The sequence below is a fragment of the Python bivittatus genome, unplaced genomic scaffold (assembly GCF_059951505.1).
Source record: "Python bivittatus isolate LINGU-HERP-01145 unplaced genomic scaffold, Pbiv_v1 ctg000080_np1212, whole genome shotgun sequence".
NCBI classification, from domain to species: domain Eukaryota; kingdom Metazoa; phylum Chordata; class Lepidosauria; order Squamata; family Pythonidae; genus Python; species Python bivittatus.
This window is the reverse complement of record NW_028277035.1, coordinates 88,128,751-88,139,011: the sequence shown is the minus strand read 5'-3', so window position 1 is coordinate 88,139,011 and position 10,261 is coordinate 88,128,751.

Genomic DNA, 10,261 nt, shown 5'->3' with positions numbered 1-10,261 from the left:
AGTCAACTCTATATTCCTTTACATAAACACAAGTTGACTTTTTCATTGTGGCGCAAGCACGTAATATGAACTCCCAAAAACATAAATTGGAGACACAATTTGCTAGAATACTGTATCCCCTAGGAAAAAAAGACCACCTGTATTGGAAGAACTTGTTAAGGGGTGATTGACATCAGAACCAGCTTTCAGCTGGGATGCCTAGAACAACTTTTCTCAACTTGATCTCTTCCAGATGACTACGCCAGCCGTCTGCAACCATTAGACATGCTAGCTGGTGATGACAGACGTTATTGTACAATTCATTTGGAGGGCATCAGTTTAGGGCAAGGTGATCTACAGTTGGACAGTGGCCAGGATTTCAGTTGGGGATCTGGTTCTAGTCCTTTTGCAAAAGAATTCCACATCTGCTGGTAAACGCTACCATCTCATGGAGACTTTAGGAACTGTATCTTTCTTCAGCAAATGCCATTTCTTAAAGCAGTGTTGTCCAAACTTGGCCACTTTAAGATGAGTGGACTTCAACTCCCAGAATTCCCCAGCCAGCATGGGAATTCTGGGAGTTGAAGTCCACTCATCTTAAAGTGGCCAAGCTTGGACAACACTGTCTTAAAGGAAGTGTCCCTCTCTTTAAACCCACGTTTCGTCTTTTTTTTCCTGATGATCACATCTTTTCTTTATTTTTTTTTCTTTCTGGCTCAACTGATTTTTTTTTTCTTGAATACTTTTGGGGCGGTGTTCCAAATAAAGAGTCCTCATTTCTCTCTATTTCCACCCTACACCAGAGACTCTGTGTGTGTGTGTGCATGGGTGTATGTGTGCACACATCCATGCACCGCATGGAACTCTGTTGTTGTGTGTTCCTGCCCTATATTCCAGCAGAGCTCCCAAGGGGGGAACTCTGGTGAGAGGATGTAATGGAGGAAAGGCATTTAACACACCATAGGAGTGCTCTGTAGAAAATATTCTGGCTTCAGAATGGGATCAAGAGATGGGATGGAAGGGTGGGCAGAGAAAGCTAAGAGATCAAGCGTTTCTTCCTCTCGCTCCTAATTCAGATGATCTGGACTGCTAAACAGCAGGCTTTCAGGGTATTTCAGTGGGAGAGAAGCGGATGCGCGAGTGGCAGGAGGAGACATCCTAAAGTGAAAGCTGCAAGGCTGGCAGGCAGGGCTGGTTTATCAGGTTAGAGGGCTGCTAGAGATGGACACGTGGGCCCTAAAGGGAAAGCGTGGCTAGAAGAATGAATTGGCCCATGCAGAAATGAAGCTGGTTAGGCTTCTCCAAATTTGCTTAGTTCATTCTGAGGTCTGCATCTGGATCTTGTGAAGCATCTTGGAGCTGCACATGGTGGGGTGGGCAAGAGAAAAGCAGATGTCGGCATTTCCAAAATAAAAGCCACATTCTTCATCCAATCTATCTGCAAGTTATCCTCTCCACCCTCCAATACTTTGTTTATTTACTTATAAGCTGGTCCAGTCAGAAGAGGTTCTGAGCCATGTACAATCCCCAGCACATAACTCAGATTGAAACAGAAAACAAAGTATCAATGCCACATACATCTGGGGACCAGGAACACACAACCCAAATCAACCCAACCAGAACTGAAACATCTTCCTTTTGAGAGAGGTCATACAATCTATGCCCCAAGGCACAGTTTGTACCCATGACACTCCCTGCCAGGGAGTGCCAGCTTGTAGCATCCTCTGTCTCCAAAAATGCCTTAGAGTCTCCATCAATATTCTCTGGAAATAAAAATGAGCAATGGAATGCAGACGAGTGCTTCATTTGGAAATGTACTCAGATGTTCAGAAAAGCAATAGACAGAGATAAATGGGGGATAATGGAGGGCATCCTGGATATTTAAGGTGGTGGTTTGGGAAGCAGTCTCACCAGTTTGCCTTTTGCAAAAGGGGCATTTTGTGACTGGTCAGGCCCACTGTGGCAGGATGGCCATGCCTTCCCATAGCAGTCACTTCATGAAAGTATCCTCTCAGAAAGGATGTTTACCACTAGTTCATGTAAAATCCATATGTCCATGGTACTAAAAGTTATGGAGATTGAATGAGCTCCAGAGCTATATGTTTCTAATCTTTGCTGCATGCTTGTCCCATAGGTCCCCTTTCATCTTTACAAAATGGGAATTTGAATTAATGTCTACCATTGTCTCAGAATTACTCTTGTGTTTCCTATTCTTATCCTGGAGAAGGCCTCAGATCCACCAAGAAGTCTTGACTCCAGCCAAGACCTAATCCTCTCTAACCGATACCCTGACTCTGCTTGTGCAGGACAGCTCTTCAGTCAGAACCTGGAAGTCTTCTGTGATGGAGCCAGTCATCCATGCATGACACCAACTGTCCTGGGGCATCCTGAACTCCTACAAGGTCCTGTGTAGGACTTGCTGTGCTCCACCTTTCTGTGTGGCGTGGACAACCTGGGTTCCTAAACTGAGCATCCTAGGAACTTTTACATCTTCATAGGGCCATGAACTGAAGACTTTAACCCCTCCAGCTTGCAAGGGCTTCAAATATCCTGGCATTGCATGCTCAGAGGAGCACTGGGTTCTGCCCTCTCCCAGGGAGGTTGCAGAGTCCTGTGCCACTTACAGCCAGGTGGTGATAAAGACTGTTTGCTTCTTCCAGCTGGAATATCTTGTCCCACTTTTGAATGATCCTTCCCTCCATCTTCATATAAGCCACTTGGTCAGGGATCCTCAAGTTATCTATGTGTCCTATCAGTCTTTCTATTTCCTGATGATCTGCTTATCAGTACCGCTGTCACTGTCACTCCCAACCAACACTTGTGAAGTCATGTGCAAGATCTGCCACAGCCTTCTCCCACTTGTCTCAGGTTTGTGGGACTCTTATCATAATACAAAGCTCCATCCTTTAAGTGTGTGTGTGTGTGTATGGGCAGGGTGCCGTAGGATGTGATGTTGCTCCTTGGATGATGGTTGTTTTTATATAATGTTGTTTTTTAACTTGTGAAGCCACCCAGAGTCATTTTGGAGTTGGGCAGACTAGAAATTAAATCAATCAATCCTAATAACAGATGACAGATCTTGCTGTTCGTCACCGAAGACAAATTCCTTGTGTATATTTTATACTTGGTCATTAAAGTATTTGTATTGTATTGTATTGTATTGTATTGTATTGTATTGTATTGTATTGTATTGTATTGTATTGTATAAGGACGCCTAGCTGAATGATACCATTTCAATGGCTGGACTTCTCTTGCAGGCCTGAGTCTTGGGTCTGCTATATATCTCACGAGCCCAACTACCTCAGCGTGACACCACTGGAAACAGAGCAGAATGCCAGTGAGTTTTTCCAAGCTTAGAGGAGACACCTTACTGTCTGGGAGGTACAAGACATTCAAGCCATCTACAAGCAAGCTGTTGAAGTCTTAGGCTATAAGCCAGTGGGATCAGAGGAAGAACAGAGAGATTTAGTGTTAGGTTTTGTCCTTCCATCCCCAAAGAGCACAAAGGCCAGTGCAAAGTGGCCATAAGCATAATACTAGGGAGAATGGAGGGAGAGAAAGGGGCTTCTCCTATCTATCTGATTTTGCTCCATTTGAAACAAGGGTGTCTACCAGCCCTTCAAGGTAGATCAGACGAGGAAGCCAATGCCATGTAAGTCAATACTACTTTTATTGTACAACTATAGTAACAGAATCTTGCAAGTCTGAATGCGCTTGCCCATCCCTCCCTTTACCTTTGTGAGAACTAGGAAAGGGCTTGTCTGAAACTCAAGTTACATTCTTGCCCCAGACTCAAGCCCCTTTTATCTGACTGTTGCCTTGGTAGTGGCTCTTTCTTCTGTCACTCAAGGCCATTCCCTCTGTCCTTTACAGTGGCAAACCTCACACCATTGCTATTACAGTGAGCCTCATTTGCCCTCATTTTATCAAGGGAAGACAGTGGTTAGTGAGGCCAAAGTCAGCAGTGGCAGGATGGAGCCCAGTGCTGTGACTCCGATCCTTCTACCAACACACCAGTATAGATTAATATATTTACTACAACTGGGGCTTCTGTAGGTTAATAAGCCACCTTCACTGGGTAGCAGAAAGTAAACATTTCCTAGTATGTTCCTTCCTCAGCGCAAATGCTTTCCTTGTTTGCTTGGGCTGATCTGAACTTCCAGCTTGCCCCAGCATGAGAACGAGCCACCAATGTGGGAGGGGACAAAAGGATCATGTCATCCTCAGGCCTCCCCCAGCCTGCTGAGAAGGTGTCTTCCCCCCAAGGTTCCTTGCTCTGCATGAGAAGTAGCGTTTTCCCCTCCTCTGCTGACACACACAGTCTGCCATCTTATACAGATGTCTCTGTTCCAATTGGGTAATGTGCCTTCTGGTGGGCACACCCCATTCCCAGACCTGCTCCCTGCCTTTAGTGGCCATTTCATACCGGGCTGTCTTTGTTGTTGTTAATAGGTTGGCCAAAGAACTGTGAAATGCTGGCCCTTCCCCTGTTTTTTCTTTCTTTCTTTCAATGGGTGAAATTGACAAGATTTATTGATTGATTATGTGATCAAGTCATTTTCAACTCCTAGTGACCACATACAGTAGGTACTGTAGATTTTTTTTCCATGACAATCTGTCTCTAACCTGTTCTTTCAAGTCTCCCAATGGTGCCCCCATCGCCACTGTAACTGAGTCCACCCTCCTTGCTGTTGGTTGTCCTCTTCTTCTCCTTCTTTCCACTTTCCCATCATTACAGCCTTCTCCAGAGAGCTAAGTCTTTGCATCATGTGTCCAGAGTAGGATCATTTGAGCCTGGTCATTTGTGCCTCGAGTGGGAACTCTGGGTTGATTTCCTTGATGATCCATCAGTTTGTTGGATCATCGAAACTGACAGGAGTCGAGTGAAATTTCCCAGAAGAAAGAAGAGCTGTAAAATCCTTGTCTTTTTTCCCCACCAGACCTCAAAGGACATCCCCACCAAAAGTGCTTGCTTTCCTAGCAAGGTTGGGATGGGAAAGATAGCAGAAGAATCTACCAACTAAGGGGCTAGTCCAGTGTTTCTCAACCTTGGCAGCTTGAAGATGTGTGGGCTTCAACTCCCAGAATCCCCCAGTCAGCATGTCCTTGGGGAATTCTGGGAGTTGAAGTCTATACATCTTCAAGTTGCCAAGGTTGAGAAACACTGGGCTAGATGAACAACCATCCAGATGGAAAACTTCACCATCCCAGTGACCAAAGGGGAGAAAGGGGATGAAATTAAAAAGGGATTTCATAATCTGGCCTCACTTTTAGCCAGTTTATGCACAAGAAACACAGAGATGAAAGGTGCCATGTTCAAGAGCCCTAAATAACCCCAAGCAATAGGCTCTGTTCTTAACTACAGGTAGTCCTCGACTTACAACCACAATAGGAACCAGAAAATTCATCGTTAAGTGGTGTGGTCATTAAGTGAGGCATCATGTGACCACACTGGATTTTACAACATTTTTTGTGGCGGTTGTTAAGTGAATCATATGTTTGTTAAGTGAATCACACCGTTCCCCGTTGATTTTGCTTGCTGGAAGCTGGTTGGGAAGATCACAAATGGCAACCACGTGACCCCGGAATGCTGCAACCATTATAAATACATTCCAGTCGCCAAGCACCCGAATTTTGATCATGTGACCATGGGGACGCTGTGATGGTTATAAGTGTGAGGACTGGTTGTAAGTCACTTTTTTCAGTGCCCTTGTAACTTCAAATGGTTGCTAAATGAATGGTTGTAAGGACTGCCTGTACGGGTCATCCTTAAACCAGGCGTTCTTAACCTGGGGGCCACCTGTAGCTTTAGAATAGTTAATAGGCAATTTCTGAAAGTGATTAGAAAGTGAGGTTTGTAAACTTAGTGTCCTTTAAAAATCTCCACCATGGTTGCGAGCAAGATGGCTGATCCCATCATCTCCTGGTGCTCAAACTCAGGTAAAACCGCTGTCCTGCAGTCTCCTTGCAAGGAACAGCCATCCAGAGGACATGTGGGTAATTTCCCATCCTCTCCTTATCCAGAGAGGTTCCAGGGAACTGGTGACACGGTCATTGGCTCCGCTTTTGCAGAGCCATCTTCAATTCACCATACCTCCCCTGGAAGTCGAGCCATCCTCACTTCTCAGTTTGGATCCCCACATGGTTTTAGACAAGGTTCTTGCTGGCCAATCAATCAGCACCATCGGCTAAATTCCAGTATTTTGTACATTTTAGAAATGCACCATCTCCCAGCCCCCCAATGCTTGCTAGCTAGCTAGCTAGCTAGCTAGCTAGCTATTTATTTATTTATTTATTTATTTATTTATTTATTTATTACAAAGATTGCCATGCTGCCTGACTCTAAGTGGATTCCCAAGATAAACAGAAACCACAGTAAACCTGTAATTTATGGAATGTCTTCCCCAGACAGGCTCAACGGGCGCCAATATTAGCATCATTTTGGCACCAAGTAAAGACCTTTTTTATTTTCCCAGGCTTTTTAATTGTATTTAATTGTATTCTAATCAGATATTAATTCATATTGTCTTTAATTTTGATGACTACCTTGCTGCTGCCTAGTTTGTATGGCGTCTTCAGTTTATTTGATTTTATTGGATATCTTTTAACTTTCCTGGTTACACCCTTGGATTAAAATAAACTGCCCTATTAGCTCATTTGCTTGTGCTTGCTGGACTTTAAGGAGCTTTGGATTTGCGCTGGCAGCTTTTGCAGCTGGATGTGGTCCATAACGCAAACAGTGGGAACGGTTTGACTTTTTAATCATTTGGCTTATTTAAAATACATCTTCCTTGCACTGTATGCTTTCTCTCAAATCTGAGCACACAGCATGGTTTGTTTTAAAAGGCGGCAAAATGGCACTCTGATTAATTTTTAATTTTATTTAAAACATACGGTCATATACCAAACAATAAAAAAAAAAGACAAACCTTTGAGAAAGGAATACAGAATACTAATATGGGGTTGTGATTGCTCATTACCAAAGGCCTAAAACAGCCAACAACAGCCCACTGCCTCTTTTTTTTTCCCTATATCTCCACAATATTGTCTTCATCTTGTTCTCAACAAGCCTAAGACAGCTTAAAGCCAATCTTAGCTGTTCCAGGGTTAATTTAAATAGCTTTTAATTAATTTTAATTAATTTAAGTAGCTGTTCCAGGGTTAATTTAAGCAGCTTTTCCCCATAATCTGGCAACAAGCCATAGTAGTTCTAGCAGGGGTACAACCTGACATGCCTCATCAACCCTTGTGATGACCCCTGGGGTGGGATCAGCCTAGCAGCCATGCTGACATGAGGATGAGGGGATGACACTAAAAGCGGTGAGGAAGCATTCTAAGACCACGAGTCACTACTTCTTCCAGCACTCATGTAGTATGTACTACTAGTGGTAGTGGAATGTAGTAATAACAGTGGTAGATGCAAGGGAATGACCAGTCAGGCCTTGCATTGGCCACAGTCTTGGGGGAGCAACCACCCGGCCCCAGTGCCGAACCAATGGAATCCAGACCGGCGGGAGGAATTGCCGTAATTGAATTAATCAGTGATGTAATTAATGACAATGTCAGGGAAGGATCTGCTCAGCTCAGGTAGCTGTGGGCATGCAGCTTTCCCTCCAGGGCTGTTTTAACTTCTCTTCTTGCAGTAGCTTGTTCTGGGTTGAGATTTAGTGAAGTAAGTATGCTTCATCACTCTGATCCCTTGCCTTTCCCCACAGATGCTACCGGTTTGCAATTAACTCTTATTTCAAGAACATTTCACATGTATTTTGATAAAATACATTTGATAGAACGAGAGCTGTCTTATTGTAGGAGACTGAACAAATTGTTAAAAGTATATTTTCCTATGCAGTAGACCAGGGTTTCTCAACCTTGGCAGCTTTCAAATAGGTGAACTGCAACTCCCAGAATTCCCCAGCCGTCATGGCTGGCCAGGGAATTCTGGGAGTTGGAGTCCACCCATCTGAAAGCTGCCAAGGTTGAGAAACACTGTGGTAGACGCACTGCTTATATTTGTGATTCAAAGGCTACCTGTTGGGGTTTGTTCCTCTGTTAAATTATACTATATTTTACCCCAGTTACATATAACTCCTGGCCACTAAGCATCCATAAGAATAAGATAAGGTGAGATTTATTGATCAGATTTCTAAACCATGTTAAGCCATGATTTGTTTAACCATGGTATATCAAATCAACTACAACTGGTTAGTTTCACACTTGTTACATCATAAACCATGGTTTAGAAAGCACACATAGGTGAGCTTGTACAGCACATTGATCCCAAACGAATAAACTTCATTATCAATTAGCATCAAAATTATCAATTTTGAACTGTGCTACAAAGAAACATATTGCACAATTAGCTGTCTAGGACAATCAAGGCTGGTCATAACAATAACCTGTAGGACACTGCACTGAACATGTGACTGGAAAGGGACTGTGTAGCAACCAATCCTATTTCTTTTTCAAAAACTGTCTGAGTAATATTGGTGGGGCATATAACTTTTGTCATTCTGGAGAAGGCCTGTCTAGATGGTTGCTAAGAGTTGACATCAACCTGATGGCAGATAATCAGTCAATCAGCATAACATTTGACCACACCATTTATGTAAATAAAAACACTGGACCAGAGCCACTGTTGTGAGATGGGTGGCCATATACTGTAAATCATTTAAATAAATAAGTAAAATAAATTAATTCAAAGCATATAGGGGCTATTCTCCTGGTTGTGTGGGAGGGTAGTTTGGAATGTCCCAAAGTAATAGCAGAGTTCTTAGTTTTAATTTCTATTTTGCAGTGATAATAGGAGTTATCACATGTTACTGTATTGAGTTTCATGCAACAAATAGTTTTTATGGGAGAATTATTGCTTCTTAAGGGGCACAGTAACCAAATTATTGACAATGAAGATATCAAAGTGGTGGATAGCTTCCGCCTTTTAGGATCAATCATCAATAGCAAAGGAATAAGCTGTGAAGAAATACACTGCAGACTAGCAGTTGGTAGAACAGCCATGAAAGCCTTGGAAAATATATTGTCATGCCGCGATGTGTCTGTATCTTCAAAGATCAGAATCGTGCAAGCCATGGTCTTCCCTGTGACACTCTATGGAAGCAAATGTTGGACTCAGAAGAAGCTGGATAGGAAGAGTATTGATGCTTTTGAACAATGGTGTGGGAGAAGACTCCTGAGAATATCATGGACAGCCAAGAAGACAAGGTGGATGACTCAGTTACAGCCACAATGAGGGCACCAGTGGAAGACCTGAAGGACCAGGTTGGGGACTGATCATAGTGGAGAAATCTATGTGGTCATTTGTTCTTGTTGTTCAGTCATTAAGTCGTGTCTGACTCTTTGTGACCCCATGAACCATATTGCGCCAGGCCTTCCTGTCCTTCACTGCCTCCCTGAGTTTGCTCAGATTCATGCTCATTGCTTCAGTGATGCTATCTAACCATCTCATCCTCTGCCGTCCTCTTCTCCTTTTGCCTTCAATCTTTCCCAGCATCAGGGTCTTCTCCAAAGAGATCTCTCTTCGCATTAGGTGACCAAAGTATCTGAGCTTGAGCTTCATTATCGATCCTTCCAATGAGCAATCAGGGTTGATTTCCTTTAAGATTGACTGGTTTGACCTCCTAGCAGTCCAGGGGACTCTCAAGAGTCTTCTCCAGCACCACAGTTCAAAGGCATCAATTCTTTAGCACTCAGCCTTCTTTATGGTCCAGCTCTCACAGCCATACATTACTACTGGAAAAACCATAGCTTTGACTATGCGGATCTTTGTCGGCAAGGTGACGTCTCTGCTTTTTAATATGCTATCTAGGCTTGCCATAGCTTTCCTCCCAAGGAGCAAGCATCTTTTAATTTCATGGCTGCAGTCTCCGTCTGCGGTGATTTTGGAGCCCAAATAAATGAAGTCTGTTACTGCTTCCATTTCTACCCCTTCTATTTGCCAGGAATTGATGGGTCCAGATGCCATGATGTGGCATGATGTGGTCACTAAGAGTCAACAATGACTTGTGACACCTAATCAATCTATTAGGGTAGTTTTAGGTGGAGAGTTATAAAAACTGGAGTCATATTCGGTTTTTTTTTTAATTGTGCCATATTTCGAACTTTGGAAGAAGCCAAGAACTGGCACCATCTAGTTGCCCATTTCAGCCTTGTAGAGGGTTCAGCTCAACCCCGTACGGAATTTCAAACGATTATTCTGAGCCGCTAGAGGGCACAAGAGACCCGCAGACCAGCCGAAAAGAGCGCAGAGGAGTTCCCAAAGAGGGCGTGG